The sequence below is a fragment of the Platichthys flesus genome, chromosome 10, assembly GCF_949316205.1.
Source record: "Platichthys flesus chromosome 10, fPlaFle2.1, whole genome shotgun sequence".
In the NCBI taxonomy this organism is placed as follows: Eukaryota; Metazoa; Chordata; class Actinopteri; order Pleuronectiformes; family Pleuronectidae; genus Platichthys; species Platichthys flesus.
Window position 1 is genome coordinate 24,904,747 of NC_084954.1, and position 18,661 is coordinate 24,923,407.

Below are 18,661 nucleotides of genomic sequence, written 5' to 3' on the forward strand. Positions count from 1 at the left end.
CGGTAGTATAATTTAAATTCCTCTTTCCTTGATTCTTTTGAGTAATTCTGTGTGTAGTATCTAATACGCAGCTTTGTGCTTTCCCACCATTCACAGACATTTTCATAAAATACTCTCATATGAAAGCAATCTTTTAGAAAACACTTTAATGCTACCCTAAACTGCTGGAGCTCTAGAATATTGTTGTTTAATTTCCAATACCCTTTACCATTTTTGATCATCATTGAGGTTAGTTTTACTGAGAGCATGTTGTGATCTGTGTAAAAAACTGGTGATACTTTCGCCCCTGTCACCTGAAATTCTACCGGACAAAATATATAGTCTATCCTACTCTTCGCCCCTCTACTATTTGACCATGTGAAGCCAAGATCGTCTGGGTTAGCTTTTTTATATGAATCCACCAAATTATACTTTGTAACAATATTTATTAAACTGGCCTCGGCCTTGCTGCCCTCACTTTGGGAATTGAAGTCTCCTCCAATTACCACATGGCGGTTGGTCATGAAAGCAGTGTCAAGACTAAGAAAAAGCTCCCTTCTCTCCTTTGGAGAAGAGTGGGCATATATGTTAATAACTCTTAACCCCTTTCCCTTCCAGTCAATATCTGTTACCAAAACCCTCCCCTGTACCACTGAAAAACTGCCAACCACTTGGACTTCATTATTCCCACATAGTGTTCCCACCCCAGATGAATGGACCCCCCCAATGCTCCACCTAGATTCACCTTTGGTCCACTCTTTTGAGAATAGGTTCACGTCGTCTTCATTTTTCAAGTGGACCTCTTGCAAAAGGCATAAAGAAAAGTTGATTGAACATAAATGAGAAAAGACCACTTCCCTTTTGGCCTTGTTCCTCAAACCTCTAACATTTATGGAAACTATATGTAATGAGGACATTCTGGTAAATGAGGAATGAGACAAAAAACAAAACAAACAAACAAACCATCAAAGACGAGACACTGTGTTTTCTCTAATTTTCAACTTCACAGTCAAATTCAATGCCTTCCCTATGTGTCTTTTCCTCGGGCACCGCGTGCCCTGAGTTGGGGGTATTACCCTCTGGAAGCAATGAGCATTGCTCTGAAACCAAATCCCTGTCAGAGTTGTTCGGAGCCAGGGACTCCACCAGGACACACCCGGACGGGGGCATGCTGCCGTCAGAGTCTGTCACCTCAGTCTGCACTGGAATTTGTCCATGTTCTCCACCCTCCAGCCCATCCACCCTGGCAGCAGCCTTCACATCCTGATCGCTGTTCACCTGCAGCCCCTCCATCTCCCCTTCCTCCTGCGACTCCTCCACAACCTCAGAAAGAACACTGAACACGCTATCCACTCCCAGGGGCACAGCGCTTGTCTCGATCCTCCTTTTTTTCCCCTTGCCTCCCCTGCTTTCCACTGTGGTCCACTCAGGAACAGGTTGGCTCTCCTCTGAGGTTGTAGTCTCCTCCCCCTTCTTCTTCTCTGGGGGAGGTGCTCGTTCAGGTGGATCAACCACATTTGCCTCAATCTCATTGTCCACAAACATTTGATCAATTACCTCGTTAATTGCTCTCAGGGAGGAGGCATCAGGATCTTCGCACATTGGTCGCCTTACAATGCTTGCATAGGAGGAGCGGACCTCAGGGCAGTGCTTAAATAAATGTCCTTCAGACCCACAAAGATTGCATTTTCTGGAACGGTCACAAGTCCCCATTTTGTGTCCTAGACCCTTGCAATTTCTGCACCTCACCTGCGTGCAGGATTCTGCCGTGTGACCAAAGTCTGTGCATTTTCTGCAGTAAATAGGCTGGCCCGAGTAGTACAGATATCCTCTATTTGTGCCTATGGTGAAGGAGGCAGGGGGGTGGTGGTAGCCATCGTGACCATCTGGGTCATCCTTCAGCCGCACACGACATTGTCTTTTTCCAGTCCAAACGTCAAGAGAGTCCCTGATTTCCCTCATGCTCGAAATCACTGTCACATGCTTAGAAAGGAAGTATCTGGTTGCTTCTTCAGTTACCCAGGGATTATAGTTATGAATTGTGATAACACGCTCACCAGTTCGGCAAAGGCTTTGAATCTGGTACTCCCTCAGTGGTCCATCAGCCAAACGATCAGACAACCTTTTCGTTTCCTCCATCTTGGTGAGATTATAGAACGTAACATCAAAAAAACGGTCGGTGGCATTTCTCTGCAAGCAGAGGAGGTCATCTATCTTGAGGGACAAGGCTCCAAAAAGAATATTAACTCCAAATTCTCTCCTATCCAAAAAAACTTCAGTACTCTTCCAAATGAATCTCAAAGTATTTTTCAGCACGGGAAGTCCCTGCTGTGAAACTGTTGCTGACGTCATTATGACAATCCACGTCCGCAAACCCTTCTCACCTGGCTAGATCTTAGCCAAAAGGCCGAGAAGCGATAATCCACAAGTGTTGGATGTCCAAGCTAACCTCTTGGCACAAATCTCCCTTGCTGTGGTACCCCGTTTGTAGGTGTGCATAACAATGGCTGCTCATCACCTCCGCCCAAGCTCTCCTTTGTGGACACCTGATTGCTGACCTAGACAGCTCTTTGACTTTTCACAATTTCATAAGGCTCAGCAAAACAGCAAAGCCTGCCAAAAATAGATTCAACTCATGTTTGTTCCTCTCCACGGAAGTCTTTAGTAAAAGGCGAAAGACTTGTGCGTTATGAAGAGAAACCAGAGTCAGCATGGCCCTCTGCTCGAGAGCAGCGGTGGAGCCTCTCGGTCACAGTCACCACCTTCGCGGTGGGCCTCTCTTTGCTTTCCGCATGTCAGATTCTAGTATACAACATTCCCACCACGCCCCCATCTGCCAACACAAATTATACAAGGCTTTATTTGCTCCTGCCCTGACTAGTGATTGGCTTTTAAGCCTTTTTAAGCAATACATCCCTGAACCACTTACATTGGGTCCAAAAGCGGACTCTGCTTTCTCACCAGGTCTCCCAGGAGATGTTGAGTGAAAACACGTTTCAGTTTTTGACAAATGCTTCTGATTCTATTTGGAATCCAGTTGATGCTCATTGTGACCCCGTGCAGATTCATGCATAATCGCTTCACAAGGCAGTGAGTCATCAGAGCAGTTTTGCACACTTGTCAAACTCTGCCAGGCCATTCCCTCAGTTTCATTGACCCAGTGTAGAATTCACCTTGAAACCTCCACAATTGTTTGAGTGTTTGCTTTTCTACAAGGTAAGAACAGAGTGCACCATTCCCAGCGGCACTGCAATGCTAGGTCGATGCGTGGAGAGAAGGGAGCAAGCTCCAAATTTCTGCTCCTCTTGCCAAAAATCTGCTTAATATGTAGTCCTCATATAGAGGACATATCAGATATTAAACTGATAAGAACAGATACTACACTTGATCTTAGCCAAAAGGCCGAGAAGCGATAATCCACAAGTGTTGGATGTCCAAGCCAACCTCTTGGCACAAATCTCCCTTGCTGTGGTACCCCGTTTGTAGGTGTGCATAACAATGGCTGCTCATCACCTCCGCCCAAGCTCTCCTTTGTGGACACCTGATTGCTGACCTAGACAGCTCTTTGACTTTTCACAATTTCATAAGGCTCAGCCATACAGCAAAGCCTGCCAAAAATAGATTCAACTCACGTTTGTTCCTCTCCACGGAAGTCTTTAGTAAAAGGCGAAAGACTTGTGCGTTATGAAGAGAAACCAGAGTCAGCATGGCCCTCTGCTCGAGAGCAGCGGTGGAGCCTCTCGGTCACAGTCACCACCTTCGCGGTGGGCCTCTCTTTGCTTTCCGCATGTCAGATTCTAGTATACAACATTCCCACCACGCCCCCATCTGCCAACACAAATTATACAAGGCTTTATTTGCTCCTGCCCTGACTAGTGATTGGCTTTTAAGCCTTTTTAAGCAATACATCCCTGAACCACTTACATTGGGTCCAAAAGCGGACTCTGCTTTCTCACCAAGTCTCCCAGGAGATGTTGAGTGAAAAAACGTTTCAGTTTTTGACAAACGCTTCTGATTCTATTTGGAATCTAGTTGATGCTCATTGTGACCCCGTGCAGAGTCATGCATGATCGCTTTACAAGGCAGTGAGTCATCAGAGCAGTTTTGCACACTTGTCAAACTCTGCCAGGCCATTCCCTCAGTTTCATTGACCCAGTGTAAAATTCACCTTGAAACCTCCACAATTGTTTGAGTGATTGCTTTTCTACAAGGTAAGAACAGAGTGCACCGTTCCCAGCGGCACTGCAATGCTAGGTCGATGCGTGGAGAGAAGGGAGCAAGCTCCAAATTTCTGCTCCTCTTGCCAAAAATCTGCTTAATATGTAGTCCTCATATAGAGGACATATCAGATATTAAACTGATAAGAACAGATACTACACTTGATCTTAGCCAAAAGGCCGAGAAGCGATAATCCACAAGTGTTGGATGTCCAAGCTAACCTCTTGGCACAAATCTCCCTTGCTGTGGTACCCCGTTTGTAGGTGTGCATAACAATGGCTGCTCATCACCTCCGCCCAAGCTCTCCTTTGTGGACACCTGATTGCTGACCTAGACAGCTCTTTGACTTTTCACAATTTCATAAGGCTCAGCCATACAGCAAAGCCTGCCAAAAATAGATTCAACTCATGTTTGTTCCTCTCCACGGAAGTCTTTAGTAAAAGGCGAAAGACTTGTGCGTTACGAAGAGAAACCAGAGTCAGCATGGCCCTCTGCTCGAGAGCAGCGGTGGAGCCTCTCGGTCACAGTCACCACCTTCGCGGTGGGCCTCTCTTTGCTTTGCGCATGTCAGATTCTAGTATACAACATTCCCACCACGCCCCCATCTGCCAACACAAATTATACAAGGCTTTATTTGCTCCTGCCCTGACTAGTGATTGGCTTTTAAGCCTTTTTAAGCGATACATCCCTGAACCACTTACATGGGGTCCAAAAGCGGACTCTGCTTTCTCACCAAGTCTCCCTGGAGATGTTGAGTGAAAAAACGTTTCAGTTTTTGACAAACGCTTCTGATTCTATTTGGAATCTAGTTGATGCTCATTGTGACCCCGTGCAGAGTCATGCATGATCGCTTTACAAGGCAGTGAGTCATCAGAGCAGTTTTGCACACTTGTCAAACTCTGCCAGGCCATTCCCTCAGTTTCATTGACCCAGTGTAGAATTCACCTTGAAACCTCCACAATTGTTTGAGTGTTTGCTTTTCTACAAGGTAAGAACAGAGTGCACCGTTCCCAGCGGCACTGCAATGCTAGGTCGATGCGTGGAGAGAAGGGAGCAAGCTCCAAATTTCTGCTCCTCTTGCCAAATATCTGCTTAATATGTAGTCCTCATATAGAGGACATATCAGATATTAAACTGATAAGAACAGATACTACACTTGATCTTAGCCAAAAGGAAGAGAAGCGATAATCCACAAGTGTTGGATGTCCACGCTAACCTCTTGGCACAAATTTCCCTTGCTGTGGTACCCCGTTTGTAGGTGTGCATAACAATGGCTGCTCATCACCTCCGCCCAAGCTCTCCTTTGTGGACACTTGATTTCTGACCTAGACAGCTCTTTGACTTTTCACAATTTCATAACGCTCAGCCATACAGCAAAGCCTGCCAAAAATAGATTCAACTCATGTTTGTTCCTCTCCACGGAAGTCTTTAGTAAAAGGCGAAAGACTTGTGCGTTATGAAGAGAAACCAGAGTCAGCATGGCCCTCTGCTCGAGAGCAGCGGTGGAGCCTCTCGGTCACAGTCACCACCTTCGCGGTGGGCCTCTCTTTGCTTTCCGCATGTCAGATTCTAGTATACAACATTCCCACCACGCCCCCATCTGCCAACACAAATTATACAAGGCTTTATTTGCTCCTGCCCTGACTAGTGATTGGCTTTTAAGCCTTTTTAAGCGATACATCCCTGAACCACTTACATTGGGTCCAAAAGCGGACTCTGCTTTCTCACCAAGTCTCCCAGGAGATGTTGAGTGAAAAAACGTTTCAGTTTTTGACAAACGCTTCTGATTCTATTTGGAATCTAGTTGATGCTCATTGTGACCCCGTGCAGAGTCATGCATGATCGCTTTACAAGGCAGTGAGTCATCAGAGCAGTTTTGCACACTTGTCAAACTCTGCCAGGCCATTCCCTCAGTTTCATTGACCCAGTGTAGAATTCACCTTGAAACCTCCACAATTGTTTGAGTGATTGCTTTTCTACAAGGTAAGAACAGAGTGCACCGTTCCCAGCGGCACTGCAATGCTAGGTCGATGCGTGGAGAGAAGGGAGCAAGCTCCAAATTTCTGCTCCTCTTGCCAAAAATCTGCTTAATATGTAGTCCTCATATAGAGGACATATCAGATATTAAACTGATAAGAACAGATACTACACTTGATCTTAGCCAAAAGGCCGAGAAGCGATAATCCACAAGTGTTGGATGTCCAAGCTAACCTCTTGGCACAAATCTCCCTTGCTGTGGTACCCCGTTTGTAGGTGTGCATAACAATGGCTGCTCATCACCTCCGCCCAAGCTCTCCTTTGTGGACACCTGATTGCTGACCTAGACAGCTCTTTGACTTTTCACAATTTCATAAGGCTCAGCCATACAGCAAAGCCTGCCAAAAATAGATTCAACTCATGTTTGTTCCTCTCCACGGAAGTCTTTAGTAAAAGGCGAAAGACTTGTGCGTTATGAAGAGAAACCAGAGTCAGCATGGCCCTCTGCTCGAGAGCAGCGGTGGAGCCTCTCGGTCACAGTCACCACCTTCGCGGTGGGCCTCTCTTTGCTTTGCGCATGTCAGATTCTAGTATACAACATTCCCACCACGCCCCCATCTGCCAACACAAATTATACAAGGCTTTATTTGCTCCTGCCCTGACTAGTGATTGGCTTTTAAGCCTTTTTAAGCGATACATCCCTGAACCACTTACATTGGGTCCAAAAGCGGACTCTGCTTTCTCACCAAGTCTCCCAGGAGATGTTGAGTGAAAACACGTTTCAGTTTTTGACAAATGCTTCTGATTCTATTTGGAATCCAGTTGATGCTCATTGTGACCCCGTGCAGAGTCATGCATAATCACTTCACAAGGCAGTGAGTCATAAGAGCAGTTTTGCACACTTGTCAAACTCTGCCAGGACATTCCCTCAGTTTCATTGACCCAGTGTAGAATTCACCTTGAAACCTCCGCAATTGTTTGAGTGTTTGCTTTTCTACAAGGTAAGAACAGAGTGCACCGTTCCCAGCGGCACTGCAATGCTAGGTCGATGCGTGGAGAGAAGGGAGCAAGCTCCAAATTTCTGCTCCTCTTGCCAAAAATCTGCTTAATATGTAGTCCTCATATAGAGGACATATCAGATATTAAACTGATAAGAACAGATTTTTTTTTTTTTTTTTTTTTTTTTTTGGAATTTTTTTTATTTAATTCACTCATGAGCAGTACAATACTTTACATTACAAAGATCATCATCTCTCCACATCTTAAGACCTCCAGAATTCTATCGGACTAAAAGAAAATAAGAGGAGGTACAATAAAAGACTCATTCATGAGTTCAGTCTACAGATTGTCAAAAATAATTTTCCATCGATCTTTAATTGAGTCGATGCCCCATTTGCTCGCCTCCAATTTAAGTTTTCGCCGCATAATGTCTTCAATACTGTGTGTAGTGTTTTCTATCGACCACTTTTCCGTCTCATTTATTATACTACCTCTTACCTCCCATAACTTAGCCTTCACAATTGATGTAAGTTCTAAGGCTTTGCACACACCTTTGTCCCCCTCTAAACTAAAATCCATGAACAGAACTTTTTCCCAATTCACCTCTTTTAGAAACCCGAATCTTTGGCCCAATTTCTTCCACAATTGTTTTGCAAAAGGACATTCAAATAATGCATGTTCCACGGTTTCTACCCCATTGCATCCACGTCTTGGGCATATCCTATTTAATGTTAAATCATGATTAAATAGAGTATTCCTCACAGGTAATTTCCTATGAAGCACCAACCAATTAAAATCTCTTAATCTGTTTTCTAGACTCTTGCATTGGGTTCTTCTCCACACGTCACTATGAACATGCAAACCATCTTTAGGGTCAAACTTAGCAATCAACGTTTCATACAGCTTTTTGTGATTAACTACTGAATCTCTTTTCCATCACTCCTTGTATTTCTTTGCCCAACTTATCATTTTTTTATAATGATCTGGCATGACCTCTGCTTTCGGAAAACTGTTTTCCCATTTCGCCACAAGAGGTCTCAGATGGATAGAGAGCCAGAATTTAATCAATGGTTGGCATTTGTGTTCAGGTGGGTTTAACATTATTCTACATGTATTTGAAAAAAACAAAACTTTGAACTTCAAACCTAAATTTGGCATGTCCCTACCACCTCTTTCGACCGGCTGATACATTGTAGCTCTTTTAATGTATTCATACCCTCCCCATATGAACTGAAACAGAGATTTTTGAAGTTTTAAACAAACTAAAGCCGGCATGGGGAAAATATAAGCCACATGAAGTAATGTCGGCAATAAATCAGATTTAATAACCAAAATCTTACCACTAATGGACAGCCTTCTTAATTTCCACATATTTAGTTTTTTCAGCACTTTTCCCAATTTTGTCTCCCAATTAGTTTCTCCATCATTGTTATTTCCAAAGGATATTCCCAGTAAAGTCATTGGCCCCGCACACAGAGAGAACCCTAAAGGGTTATCAACTCTGTCCTTCCACTTTCCAAAGTATTTGATTTGGGATTTTCCTGTATTGACTCTAGAACCAGAAGCAACTGAGAATGTGTCGATGACCTGCATAGCTTCGCGCAGACAGAAATCATCTTTTAAATACAGTACAGTGTCATCTGCATACTGGGATATGGTCAAGGATTCACCACCAGGCAGCTGTATACCCTTGATGTTAACATTTTTCCTGATTGCACATGCCAGCGTTTCAATGAATAGCACATACAAGGGGGCTGATGCTGGACATCCCTGTCTGACCCCTCTGGTTTGTTTAAAGAATTCACCAAGGTTGCCATTAACATTAACACTGCTTCCGACTTCTGTGTATAAAATCCTCAACCAACTCCTGAATCTAGCACCGAAGCCAAATTTCTTTAGTGTCCTAAACAAAAAATTGTGATCAACTCTGTCAAAGGCTTTTTCCTGGTCAAGACTGAGGACAATTAGTGGTATATTTCTGTCCTGAGAATAAGATAGTATATCTCTATGCATTTGTAAATTCCAGTTTAGTTGCCTGCCAGGTACTGCACATGTCTGATCTGAGCCGATGATTAAGGGTAGAGCTGACACCAAACGGTTTGTCAAAACCTTACTAAAAATCTTATAATCTGTACAAAGCATTGTTAGAGGCCTGTAGTTTGATATTTTGTTGACATCACCTTTTTTAAACAGCAGGGATATCACCCCTTTTCTCATGGATTCCCCCATAATCCCAGATGTACATATATAAGTGAACAACTCTAACAGCCATGACCCAATGTCTTCCCAAAATATTATATAAAATTCTTTTGTGATCCCATCTATTCCTGGCACCTTGCCCTTTTTCAAAGACATGGTTGCCCTCAGGATTTCTTCTAAAGTAAAATCTTTATCTAGCTCTGTTCTCAGATCTTCAGGTATGAATCTGTCTATATTGTCTAACAATGTTGCACCTTTCATGTAGTCAACCTTTTCTGCTTTAAAAAACGTAGAAAAATGATTAGAGATAACTTGAGCAATCCCATCAGGATCGTTAATCTCCTCACCTGTTTCATTTAAAACGGAAACTATGCTCCTCCTCTTTGCCTGTGCTTTGGACTGTCTAAAGAAGTAGGGGGAACACTTTTCGTCACTCTCCCACTTCTCTCTAAGACACCGGAATTTATAGGCCTCTGCTCTGTTGTGAAAAAATAACCTCTGTTTATCTTGCAAATGTTTCAGCAAGTCCTTATCAATTTGTCCACCTGCATTTCTCTGTTCCATTAATTTATTTATGGCTTTTTGCAGTCGGTAGTATAATTTAAATTCCTCTTTCCTTGATTCTTTTGAGTAATTCTGTGTGTAGTATCTAATACGCAGCTTTGTGCTTTCCCACCATTCACAGACATTTTCATAAAATACTCTCATATGAAAGCAATCTTTTAGAAAACACTTTAATGCTACCCTAAACTGCTGGAGCTCTAGAATATTGTTGTTTAATTTCCAATACCCTTTACCATTTTTGATCATCATTGAGGTTAGTTTTACTGAGAGCATGTTGTGATCTGTGTAAAAAACTGGTGATACTTTCGCCCCTGTCACCTGAAATTCTACCGGACAAAATATATAGTCTATCCTACTCTTCGCCCCTCTACTATTTGACCATGTGAAGCCAAGATCGTCTGGGTTAGCTTTTTTATATGAATCCACCAAATTATACTTTGTAACAATATTTATTAAACTGGCCTCGGCCTTGCTGCCCTCACTTTGGGAATTGAAGTCTCCTCCAATTACCACATGGCGGTTGGTCATGAAAGCAGTGTCCAGACTAAGAAAAAGCTCCCTTCTCTCCTTTGGAGAAGAGTGGGCATATATGTTAATAACTCTTAACCCCTTTCCCTTCCAGTCAATATCTGTTACCAAAACCCTCCCCTGTACCACTGAAAAACTGCCAACCACTTGGACTTCATTATTCCCACATAGTGTTCCCACCCCAGATGAATGGACCCCCCCAATGCTCCACCTAGATTCACCTTTGGTCCACTCTTTTGAGAATAGGTTCACGTCGTCTTCATTTTTCAAGTGGACCTCTTGCAAAAGGCATAAAGAAAAGTTGATTGAACATAAATGAGAAAAGACCACTTCCCTTTTGGCCTTGTTCCTCAAACCTCTAACATTTATGGAAACTATATGTAATGAGGACATTCTGGTAAATGAGGAATGAGACAAAAAACAAAACAAACAAACAAACCATCAAAGACGAGACACTGTGTTTTCTCTAATTTTCAACTTCACAGTCAAATTCCTCGGGCACCGCGTGCCCTGAGTTGGGGGTATTACCCTCTGGAAGCAATGAGCATTGCTCTGAAACCAAATCCCTGTCAGAGTTGTTCGGAGCCAGGGACTCCACCAGGACACACCCGGACGGGGGCATGCTGCCGTCAGAGTCTGTCACCTCAGTCTGCACTGGAATTTGTCCATGTTCTCCACCCTCCAGCCCATCCACCCTGGCAGCAGCCTTCACATCCTGATCGCTGTTCACCTGCAGCCCCTCCATCTCCCCTTCCTCCTGCGACTCCTCCACAACCTCAGAAAGAACACTGAACACGCTATCCACTCCCAGGGGCACAGCGCTTGTCTCGATCCTCCTTTTTTTCCCCTTGCCTCCCCTGCTTTCCACTGTGGTCCACTCAGGAACAGGTTGGCTCTCCTCTGAGGTTGTAGTCTCCTCCCCCTTCTTCTTCTCTGGGGGAGGTGCTCGTTCAGGTGGATCAACCACATTTGCCTCAATCTCATTGTCACCAAACATTTGATCAATTACCTCGTTAATTGCTCTCAGGGAGGAGGCATCAGGATCTTCGCACATTGGTCGCCTTACAATGCTTGCATAGGAGGAGCGGACCTCAGGGCAGTGCTTAAATAAATGTCCTTCAGACCCACAAAGATTGCATTTTCTGGAACGGTCACAAGTCCCCATTTTGTGTCCTAGACCCTTGCAATTTCTGCACCTCACCTGCGTGCAGGATTCTGCCGTGTGACCAAAGTCTGTGCATTTTCTGCAGTAAATAGGCTGGCCCGAGTAGTACAGATATCCTCTATTTGTGCCTATGGTGAAGGAGGCAGGGGGGTGGTGGTAGCCATCGTGACCATCTGGGTCATCCTTCAGCCGCACACGACATTGTCTTTTTCCAGTCCAAACGTCAAGAGAGTCCCTGATTTCCCTCATGCTCGAAATCACTGTCACATGCTTAGAAAGGAAGTATCTGGTTGCTTCTTCAGTTACCCAGGGATTATAGTTATGAATTGTGATAACCCGCTCACCAGTTCGGCAAAGGCTTTGAATCTGGTACTCCCTCAGTGGTCCATCAGCCAAACGATCAGCCAACCTTTTCGTTTCCTCCATCTTGGTGAGATTATAGAACGTAACATCAAAAAAACGGTCGGTGGCATTTCTCTGCAAGCAGAGGAGGTCATCTATCTTGAGGGACAAGGCTCCAAAAAGAATATTAACTCCAAATTCTCTCCTATCCAAAAAAACTTCAGTACTCTTCCAAATGAATCTCAAAGTATTTTTCAGCACGGGAAGTCCCTGCTGTGAAACTGTTGCTGACGTCATTATGACAATCCACGTCCGCAAACCCTTCTCACCTGGCTAGATCTTAGCCAAAAGGCCGAGAAGCGATAATCCACAAGTGTTGGATGTCCAAGCTAACCTCTTGGCACAAATCTCCCTTGCTGTGGTACCCCGTTTGTAGGTGTGCATAACAATGGCTGCTCATTACCTCCGCCCAAGCTCTCCTTTGTTGACACTTGATTGCTGACCTAGACAGCTCTTTGACTTTTCACAATTTCATAAGGCTCAGCCATACAGCAAAGCCTGCCAAAAATAGATTCAACTCATGTTTGTTCCTCTCCACGGAAGTCTTTAGTAAAAGGCGAAAGACTTGTGCGTTATGAAGAGAAACCAGAGTCAGCATGGCCCTCTGCTCGAGAGCAGCGGTGGAGCCTCTCGGTCACAGTCACCACCTTCGCGGTGGGCCTCTCTTTGCTTTCCGCATGTCAGATTCTAGTATACAACATTCCCACCACGCCCCCATCTGCCAACACAAATTATACAAGGCTTTATTTGCTCCTGCCCTAACTAGTGATTGGCTTTTAAGCCTTTTTAAGCAATACATCCCTGAACCACTTACATTGGGTCCAAAAGCGGACTCTGCTTTCTCACCAAGTCTCCCAGGAGATGTTGAGTGAAAACACGTTTCAGTTTTTGACAAATGCTTCTGATTCTATTTGGAATCCAGTTGATGCTCATTGTGACCCCGTGGAGATTCATGCATAATTGCTTCACAAGGCAGTGAGTCATCAGAGCAGTTTTGCACACTTGTCAAACTCTGCCAGGCCATTCCCTCAGTTTCATTGACCCAGTGTAGAATTCACCTTGAAACCTCCACAATTGTTTGAGTGTTTGCTTTTCTACAAGGTAAGAACAGAGTGCACCATTCCCAGCGGCACTGCAATGCTAGGTCGATGCGTGGAGAGAAGGGAGCGAGCTCCAAATTTCTGCTCCTCTTGCCAAAAATCTGCTTAATATGTAGTCCTCATATAGAGGACATATCAGATATTAAACTGATAAGAACAGATACTACACTTGATCTTAGCCAAAAGGCCGAGAAGCGATAATCCACAAGTGTTGGATGTCCAATCTAACCTCTTGGCACAAATCTCCCTTGCTGTGGTACCCCGTTTGTAGGTGTGCACAACAATGGCTGCTGCTCATCACCTCCGCCCAAGCTCTCCTTTGTGGACACTTGATTTCTGACCTAGACAGCTCTTTGACTTTTTACAATTTCATAAGGCTCAGCCATACAGCAAAGCCTGCCAAAAATAGATTCAACTCATGTTTGTTCCTCTCCACGGAAGTCTTTAGTAAAAGGCGAAAGACTTGTGCGCTATGAAGAGAAACCAGAGTCAGCATGGCCCTCTGCTCGAGAGCAGCGGTGGAGCCTCTCGGTCACAGTCACCACCTTCGCGGTGGGCCTCTCTTTGCTTTCCGCATGTCAGATTCTAGTATACAACATTCCCACCACGCCCCCATCTGCCAACACAAATTATACAAGGCTTTATTTGCTCCTGCCCTGACTAGTGATTGGCTTTTAAGCCTTTTTAAGCGATACATCCCTGAACCACTTACATTGGGTCCAAAAGCGGACTCTGCTTTCTCACCAAGTCTCCCAGGAGATGTTGAGTGAAAACACGTTTCAGTTTTTGACAAATGCTTCTGATTCTATTTGGAATCCAGTTGATGCTCATTGTGACCCCGTGCAGAGTCATGCATAATCACTTCACAAGGCAGTGAGTCATAAGAGCAGTTTTGCACACTTGTCAAACTCTGCCAGGCCATTCCCTCAGTTTCATTCACCCAGTGTAGAATTCACCTTGAAACCTCCACAATTGTTTGAGTGTTTGGTTTTCTACAAGGTAAGAACAGAGTGCACCGTTCCCAGCGGCACTGCAATGCTAGGTCGATGCGTGGAGAGAAGGGAGCAAGCTCCAAATTTCTGCTCCTCTTGCCAAAAATCTGCTTAATATGTAGTCCTCATATAGAGCACATATCAGATATTAAACTGATAAGAACAGATACTACACTTGATCTTAGCCAAAAGGCCGAGAAGCGATAATCCACAAGTGTTGGATGTCCAAGCTAACCTCTTGGCACAAATCTCCCTTGCTGTGGTACCCCGTTTGTAGGTGTGCATAACAATGGCTGCTCATTACCTCCGCCCAAGCTCTCCTTTGTTGACACTTGATTGCTGACCTAGACAGCTCTTTGACTTTTCACAATTTCATAAGGCTCAGCCATACAGCAAAGCCTGCCAAAAATAGATTCAACTCATGTTTGTTCCTCTCCACGGAAGTCTTTAGTAAAAGGCGAAAGACTTGTGCGTTATGAAGAGAAACCAGAGTCAGCATGGCCCTCTGCTCGAGAGCAGCGGTGGAGCCTCTCGGTCACAGTCACCACCTTCGCGGTGGGCCTCTCTTTGCTTTCCGCATGTCAGATTCTAGTATACAACATTCCCACCACGCCCCCATCTGCCAACACAAATTATACAAGGCTTTATTTGCTCCTGCCCTAACTAGTGATTGGCTTTTAAGCCTTTTTAAGCAATACATCCCTGAACCACTTACATTGGGTCCAAAAGCGGACTCTGCTTTCTCACCAAGTCTCCCAGGAGATGTTGAGTGAAAACACGTTTCAGTTTTTGACAAATGCTTCTGATTCTATTTGGAATCCAGTTGATGCTCATTGTGACCCCGTGGAGATTCATGCATAATTGCTTCACAAGGCAGTGAGTCATCAGAGCAGTTTTGCACACTTGTCAAACTCTGCCAGGCCATTCCCTCAGTTTCATTGACCCAGTGTAGAATTCACCTTGAAACCTCCACAATTGTTTGAGTGTTTGCTTTTCTACAAGGTAAGAACAGAGTGCACCATTCCCAGCGGCACTGCAATGCTAGGTCGATGCGTGGAGAGAAGGGAGCAAGCTCCAAATTTCTGCTCCTCTTGCCAAAAATCTGCTTAATATGTAGTCCTCATATAGAGGACATATCAGATATTAAACTGATAAGAACAGATACTACACTTGATCTTAGCCAAAAGGCCGAGAAGCGATAATCCACAAGTGTTGGATGTCCAATCTAACCTCTTGGCACAAATCTCCCTTGCTGTGGTACCCCGTTTGTAGGTGTGCACAACAATGGCTGCTGCTCATCACCTCCGCCCAAGCTCTCCTTTGTGGACACTTGATTTCTGACCTAGACAGCTCTTTGACTTTTTACAATTTCATAAGGCTCAGCCATACAGCAAAGCCTGCCAAAAATAGATTCAACTCATGTTTGTTCCTCTCCACGGAAGTCTTTAGTAAAAGGCGAAAGACTTGTGCGCTATGAAGAGAAACCAGAGTCAGCATGGCCCTCTGCTCGAGAGCAGCGGTGGAGCCTCTCGGTCACAGTCACCACCTTCGCGGTGGGCCTCTCTTTGCTTTCCGCATGTCAGATTCTAGTATACAACATTCCCACCACGCCCCCATCTGCCAACACAAATTATACAAGGCTTTATTTGCTCCTGCCCTGACTAGTGATTGGCTTTTAAGCCTTTTTAAGCGATACATCCCTGAACCACTTACATTGGGTCCAAAAGCGGACTCTGCTTTCTCACCAAGTCTCCCAGGAGATGTTGAGTGAAAACACGTTTCAGTTTTTGACAAATGCTTCTGATTCTATTTGGAATCCAGTTGATGCTCATTGTGACCCCGTGCAGAGTCATGCATAATCACTTCACAAGGCAGTGAGTCATAAGAGCAGTTTTGCACACTTGTCAAACTCTGCCAGGCCATTCCCTCAGTTTCATTCACCCAGTGTAGAATTCACCTTGAAACCTCCACAATTGTTTGAGTGTTTGGTTTTCTACAAGGTAAGAACAGAGTGCACCGTTCCCAGCGGCACTGCAATGCTAGGTCGATGCGTGGAGAGAAGGGAGCAAGCTCCAAATTTCTGCTCCTCTTGCCAAAAATCTGCTTAATATGTAGTCCTCATATAGAGCACATATCAGATATTAAACTGATAAGAACAGATACTACACTTGATCTTAGCCAAAAGGCCGAGAAGCGATAATCCACAAGTGTTGGATGTCCAAGCTAACCTCTTGGCACAAATCTCCCTTGCTGTGGTACCCCGTTTGTAGGTGTGCATAACAATGGCTGCTCATTACCTCCGCCCAAGCTCTCCTTTGTTGACACTTGATTGCTGACCTAGACAGCTCTTTGACTTTTCACAATTTCATAAGGCTCAGCCATACAGCAAAGCCTGCCAAAAATAGATTCAACTCATGTTTGTTCCTCTCCACGGAAGTCTTTAGTAAAAGGCGAAAGACTTGTGCGTTATGAAGAGAAACCAGAGTCAGCATGGCCCTCTGCTCGAGAGCAGCGGTGGAGCCTCTCGGTCACAGTCACCACCTTCGCGGTGGGCCTCTCTTTGCTTTCCGCATGTCAGATTCTAGTATACAACATTCCCACCACGCCCCCATCTGCCAACACAAATTATACAAGGCTTTATTTGCTCCTGCCCTAACTAGTGATTGGCTTTTAAGCCTTTTTAAGCAATACATCCCTGAACCACTTACATTGGGTCCAAAAGCGGACTCTGCTTTCTCACCAAGTCTCCCAGGAGATGTTGAGTGAAAACACGTTTCAGTTTTTGACAAATGCTTCTGATTCTATTTGGAATCCAGTTGATGCTCATTGTGACCCCGTGGAGATTCATGCATAATTGCTTCACAAGGCAGTGAGTCATCAGAGCAGTTTTGCACACTTGTCAAACTCTGCCAGGCCATTCCCTCAGTTTCATTGACCCAGTGTAGAATTCACCTTGAAACCTCCACAATTGTTTGAGTGTTTGCTTTTCTACAAGGTAAGAACAGAGTGCACCATTCCCAGCGGCACTGCAATGCTAGGTCGATGCGTGGAGAGAAGGGAGCAAGCTCCAAATTTCTGCTCCTCTTGCCAAAAATCTGCTTAATATGTAGTCCTCATATAGAGGACATATCAGATATTAAACTGATAAGAACAGATACTACACTTGATCTTAGCCAAAAGGCCGAGAAGCGATAATCCACAAGTGTTGGATGTCCAATCTAACCTCTTGGCACAAATCTCCCTTGCTGTGGTACCCCGTTTGTAGGTGTGCACAACAATGGCTGCTGCTCATCACCTCCGCCCAAGCTCTCCTTTGTGGACACTTGATTTCTGACCTAGACAGCTCTTTGACTATTTACAATTTCATAAGGCTCAGCCATACAGCAAAGCCTGCCAAAAATAGATTCAACTCATGTTTGTTCCTCTCCACGGAAGTCTTTAGTAAAAGGCGAAAGACTTGTGCGCTATGAAGAGAAACCAGAGTCAGCATGGCCCTCTGCTCGAGAGCAGCGGTGGAGCCTCTCGGTCACAGTCACCACCTTCGCGGTGGGCCTCTCTTTGCTTTCCGCATGTCAGATTCTAGTATACAACATTCCCACCACGCCCCCATCTGCCAACACAAATTATACAAGGCTTTATTTGCTCCTGCCCTGACTAGTGATTGGCTTTTAAGCCTTTTTAAGCGATACATCCCTGAACCACTTACATTGGGTCCAAAAGCGGACTCTGCTTTCTCACCAAGTCTCCCAGGAGATGTTGAGTGAAAAAACGTTTCAGTTTTTGACAAACGCTTCTGATTCTATTTGGAATCTAGTTGATGCTTATTGTGACCCCGTGCAGAGTCATGCATGATCGCTTTACAAGGCAGTGAGTCATCAGAGCAGTTTTGCACACTTGTCAAACTCTGCCAGGCCATTCCCTCAGTTTCATTGACCCAGTGTCGAATTCACCTTGAAACCTCCACAATTGTTTGAGTGTTTGCTTTTCTACAAGGTAAGAACAGAGTGCACCGTTCCCAGCGGCACTGCAATGCTAGGTCGATGCGTGGAGAGAAGGGAGCAAGCTCCAAATTTCTGCTCCTCTTGCCAAATATCTGCTTAATATGTAGTCCTCATATAGAGGACATATCAGATATTAAACTGATAAGAACAGATACTACACTTGATCTTAGCCAAAAGGCCGAGAAGCGATAATCCACAAGTGTTGGATGTCCACGCTAACCTCTTGGCACAAATTTCCCTTGCTGTGGTACCCCGTTTGTAGGTGTGCATAACAATGGCTGCTGTTCATCACCTCCGCCCAAGCTCTCCTTTGTGGACACTTGATTTCTGACCTAGACAGCTCTTTGACTTTTCACAATTTCATAACGCTCAGCCATACAGCAAAGCCTGCCAAAAATAGATTCAACTCATGTTTGTTCCTCTCCACGGAAGTCTTTAGTAAAAGGCGAAAGACTTGTGCGTTATGAAGAGAAACCAGAGTCAGCATGGCCCTCTGCTCGAGAGCAGCGGTGGAGCCTCTCGGTCACAGTCACCACC

At 44.7% G+C, this 18,661-nt stretch overlaps 23 non-coding genes across 23 annotated transcripts; all 23 read right to left on the bottom strand.

The window, feature by feature from the left end:
* Window positions 1-2,572: 2,572 nt before the first annotated feature.
* LOC133963747 (U5 spliceosomal RNA) lies at window positions 2,573-2,688 on the bottom strand. The gene has a single exon (XR_009923232.1). It is a non-coding gene; the product is annotated as a U5 spliceosomal RNA (small nuclear RNA).
* A 513-nt stretch (window positions 2,689-3,201) lies between these two features.
* LOC133962662 (U2 spliceosomal RNA) lies at window positions 3,202-3,393 on the bottom strand. Its single transcript, XR_009922241.1, has one exon. It is a non-coding gene; the product is annotated as a U2 spliceosomal RNA (small nuclear RNA).
* A 177-nt stretch (window positions 3,394-3,570) lies between these two features.
* LOC133963667 (U5 spliceosomal RNA) lies at window positions 3,571-3,683 on the bottom strand. The gene has a single exon (XR_009923158.1). It is a non-coding gene; the product is annotated as a U5 spliceosomal RNA (small nuclear RNA).
* Window positions 3,684-4,196: 513 nt separating this feature from the next.
* LOC133962578 (U2 spliceosomal RNA) lies at window positions 4,197-4,388 on the bottom strand. Its single transcript, XR_009922162.1, has one exon. It is a non-coding gene; the product is annotated as a U2 spliceosomal RNA (small nuclear RNA).
* A 177-nt stretch (window positions 4,389-4,565) lies between these two features.
* On the bottom strand, window positions 4,566-4,678 carry LOC133963767 (U5 spliceosomal RNA). Its single transcript, XR_009923251.1, has one exon. It is a non-coding gene; the product is annotated as a U5 spliceosomal RNA (small nuclear RNA).
* Window positions 4,679-5,191: 513 nt separating this feature from the next.
* Window positions 5,192-5,383, bottom strand: LOC133962948 (U2 spliceosomal RNA). The gene has a single exon (XR_009922511.1). It is a non-coding gene; the product is annotated as a U2 spliceosomal RNA (small nuclear RNA).
* Window positions 5,384-5,560: 177 nt separating this feature from the next.
* Window positions 5,561-5,673, bottom strand: LOC133963602 (U5 spliceosomal RNA). Its single transcript, XR_009923095.1, has one exon. It is a non-coding gene; the product is annotated as a U5 spliceosomal RNA (small nuclear RNA).
* A 513-nt stretch (window positions 5,674-6,186) lies between these two features.
* On the bottom strand, window positions 6,187-6,378 carry LOC133962579 (U2 spliceosomal RNA). Its single transcript, XR_009922163.1, has one exon. It is a non-coding gene; the product is annotated as a U2 spliceosomal RNA (small nuclear RNA).
* Window positions 6,379-6,555: 177 nt separating this feature from the next.
* Window positions 6,556-6,668, bottom strand: LOC133963603 (U5 spliceosomal RNA). Its single transcript, XR_009923096.1, has one exon. It is a non-coding gene; the product is annotated as a U5 spliceosomal RNA (small nuclear RNA).
* Window positions 6,669-7,181: 513 nt separating this feature from the next.
* LOC133963052 (U2 spliceosomal RNA) lies at window positions 7,182-7,371 on the bottom strand. Its single transcript, XR_009922592.1, has one exon. It is a non-coding gene; the product is annotated as a U2 spliceosomal RNA (small nuclear RNA).
* A 5,141-nt stretch (window positions 7,372-12,512) lies between these two features.
* Window positions 12,513-12,625, bottom strand: LOC133963604 (U5 spliceosomal RNA). Its single transcript, XR_009923097.1, has one exon. It is a non-coding gene; the product is annotated as a U5 spliceosomal RNA (small nuclear RNA).
* A 513-nt stretch (window positions 12,626-13,138) lies between these two features.
* Window positions 13,139-13,330, bottom strand: LOC133962768 (U2 spliceosomal RNA). Its single transcript, XR_009922341.1, has one exon. It is a non-coding gene; the product is annotated as a U2 spliceosomal RNA (small nuclear RNA).
* A 180-nt stretch (window positions 13,331-13,510) lies between these two features.
* LOC133963677 (U5 spliceosomal RNA) lies at window positions 13,511-13,623 on the bottom strand. The gene has a single exon (XR_009923167.1). It is a non-coding gene; the product is annotated as a U5 spliceosomal RNA (small nuclear RNA).
* A 513-nt stretch (window positions 13,624-14,136) lies between these two features.
* LOC133962812 (U2 spliceosomal RNA) lies at window positions 14,137-14,328 on the bottom strand. The gene has a single exon (XR_009922382.1). It is a non-coding gene; the product is annotated as a U2 spliceosomal RNA (small nuclear RNA).
* A 177-nt stretch (window positions 14,329-14,505) lies between these two features.
* Window positions 14,506-14,618, bottom strand: LOC133963605 (U5 spliceosomal RNA). Its single transcript, XR_009923098.1, has one exon. It is a non-coding gene; the product is annotated as a U5 spliceosomal RNA (small nuclear RNA).
* A 513-nt stretch (window positions 14,619-15,131) lies between these two features.
* Window positions 15,132-15,323, bottom strand: LOC133962663 (U2 spliceosomal RNA). The gene has a single exon (XR_009922242.1). It is a non-coding gene; the product is annotated as a U2 spliceosomal RNA (small nuclear RNA).
* A 180-nt stretch (window positions 15,324-15,503) lies between these two features.
* Window positions 15,504-15,616, bottom strand: LOC133963678 (U5 spliceosomal RNA). Its single transcript, XR_009923168.1, has one exon. It is a non-coding gene; the product is annotated as a U5 spliceosomal RNA (small nuclear RNA).
* Window positions 15,617-16,129: 513 nt separating this feature from the next.
* LOC133962813 (U2 spliceosomal RNA) lies at window positions 16,130-16,321 on the bottom strand. The gene has a single exon (XR_009922383.1). It is a non-coding gene; the product is annotated as a U2 spliceosomal RNA (small nuclear RNA).
* A 177-nt stretch (window positions 16,322-16,498) lies between these two features.
* On the bottom strand, window positions 16,499-16,611 carry LOC133963606 (U5 spliceosomal RNA). The gene has a single exon (XR_009923099.1). It is a non-coding gene; the product is annotated as a U5 spliceosomal RNA (small nuclear RNA).
* A 513-nt stretch (window positions 16,612-17,124) lies between these two features.
* LOC133962665 (U2 spliceosomal RNA) lies at window positions 17,125-17,316 on the bottom strand. Its single transcript, XR_009922244.1, has one exon. It is a non-coding gene; the product is annotated as a U2 spliceosomal RNA (small nuclear RNA).
* A 180-nt stretch (window positions 17,317-17,496) lies between these two features.
* LOC133963679 (U5 spliceosomal RNA) lies at window positions 17,497-17,609 on the bottom strand. The gene has a single exon (XR_009923169.1). It is a non-coding gene; the product is annotated as a U5 spliceosomal RNA (small nuclear RNA).
* A 513-nt stretch (window positions 17,610-18,122) lies between these two features.
* On the bottom strand, window positions 18,123-18,314 carry LOC133962734 (U2 spliceosomal RNA). The gene has a single exon (XR_009922308.1). It is a non-coding gene; the product is annotated as a U2 spliceosomal RNA (small nuclear RNA).
* Window positions 18,315-18,494: 180 nt separating this feature from the next.
* LOC133963607 (U5 spliceosomal RNA) lies at window positions 18,495-18,607 on the bottom strand. The gene has a single exon (XR_009923100.1). It is a non-coding gene; the product is annotated as a U5 spliceosomal RNA (small nuclear RNA).
* Between the last annotated feature and the right edge of the window lie 54 nt (window positions 18,608-18,661).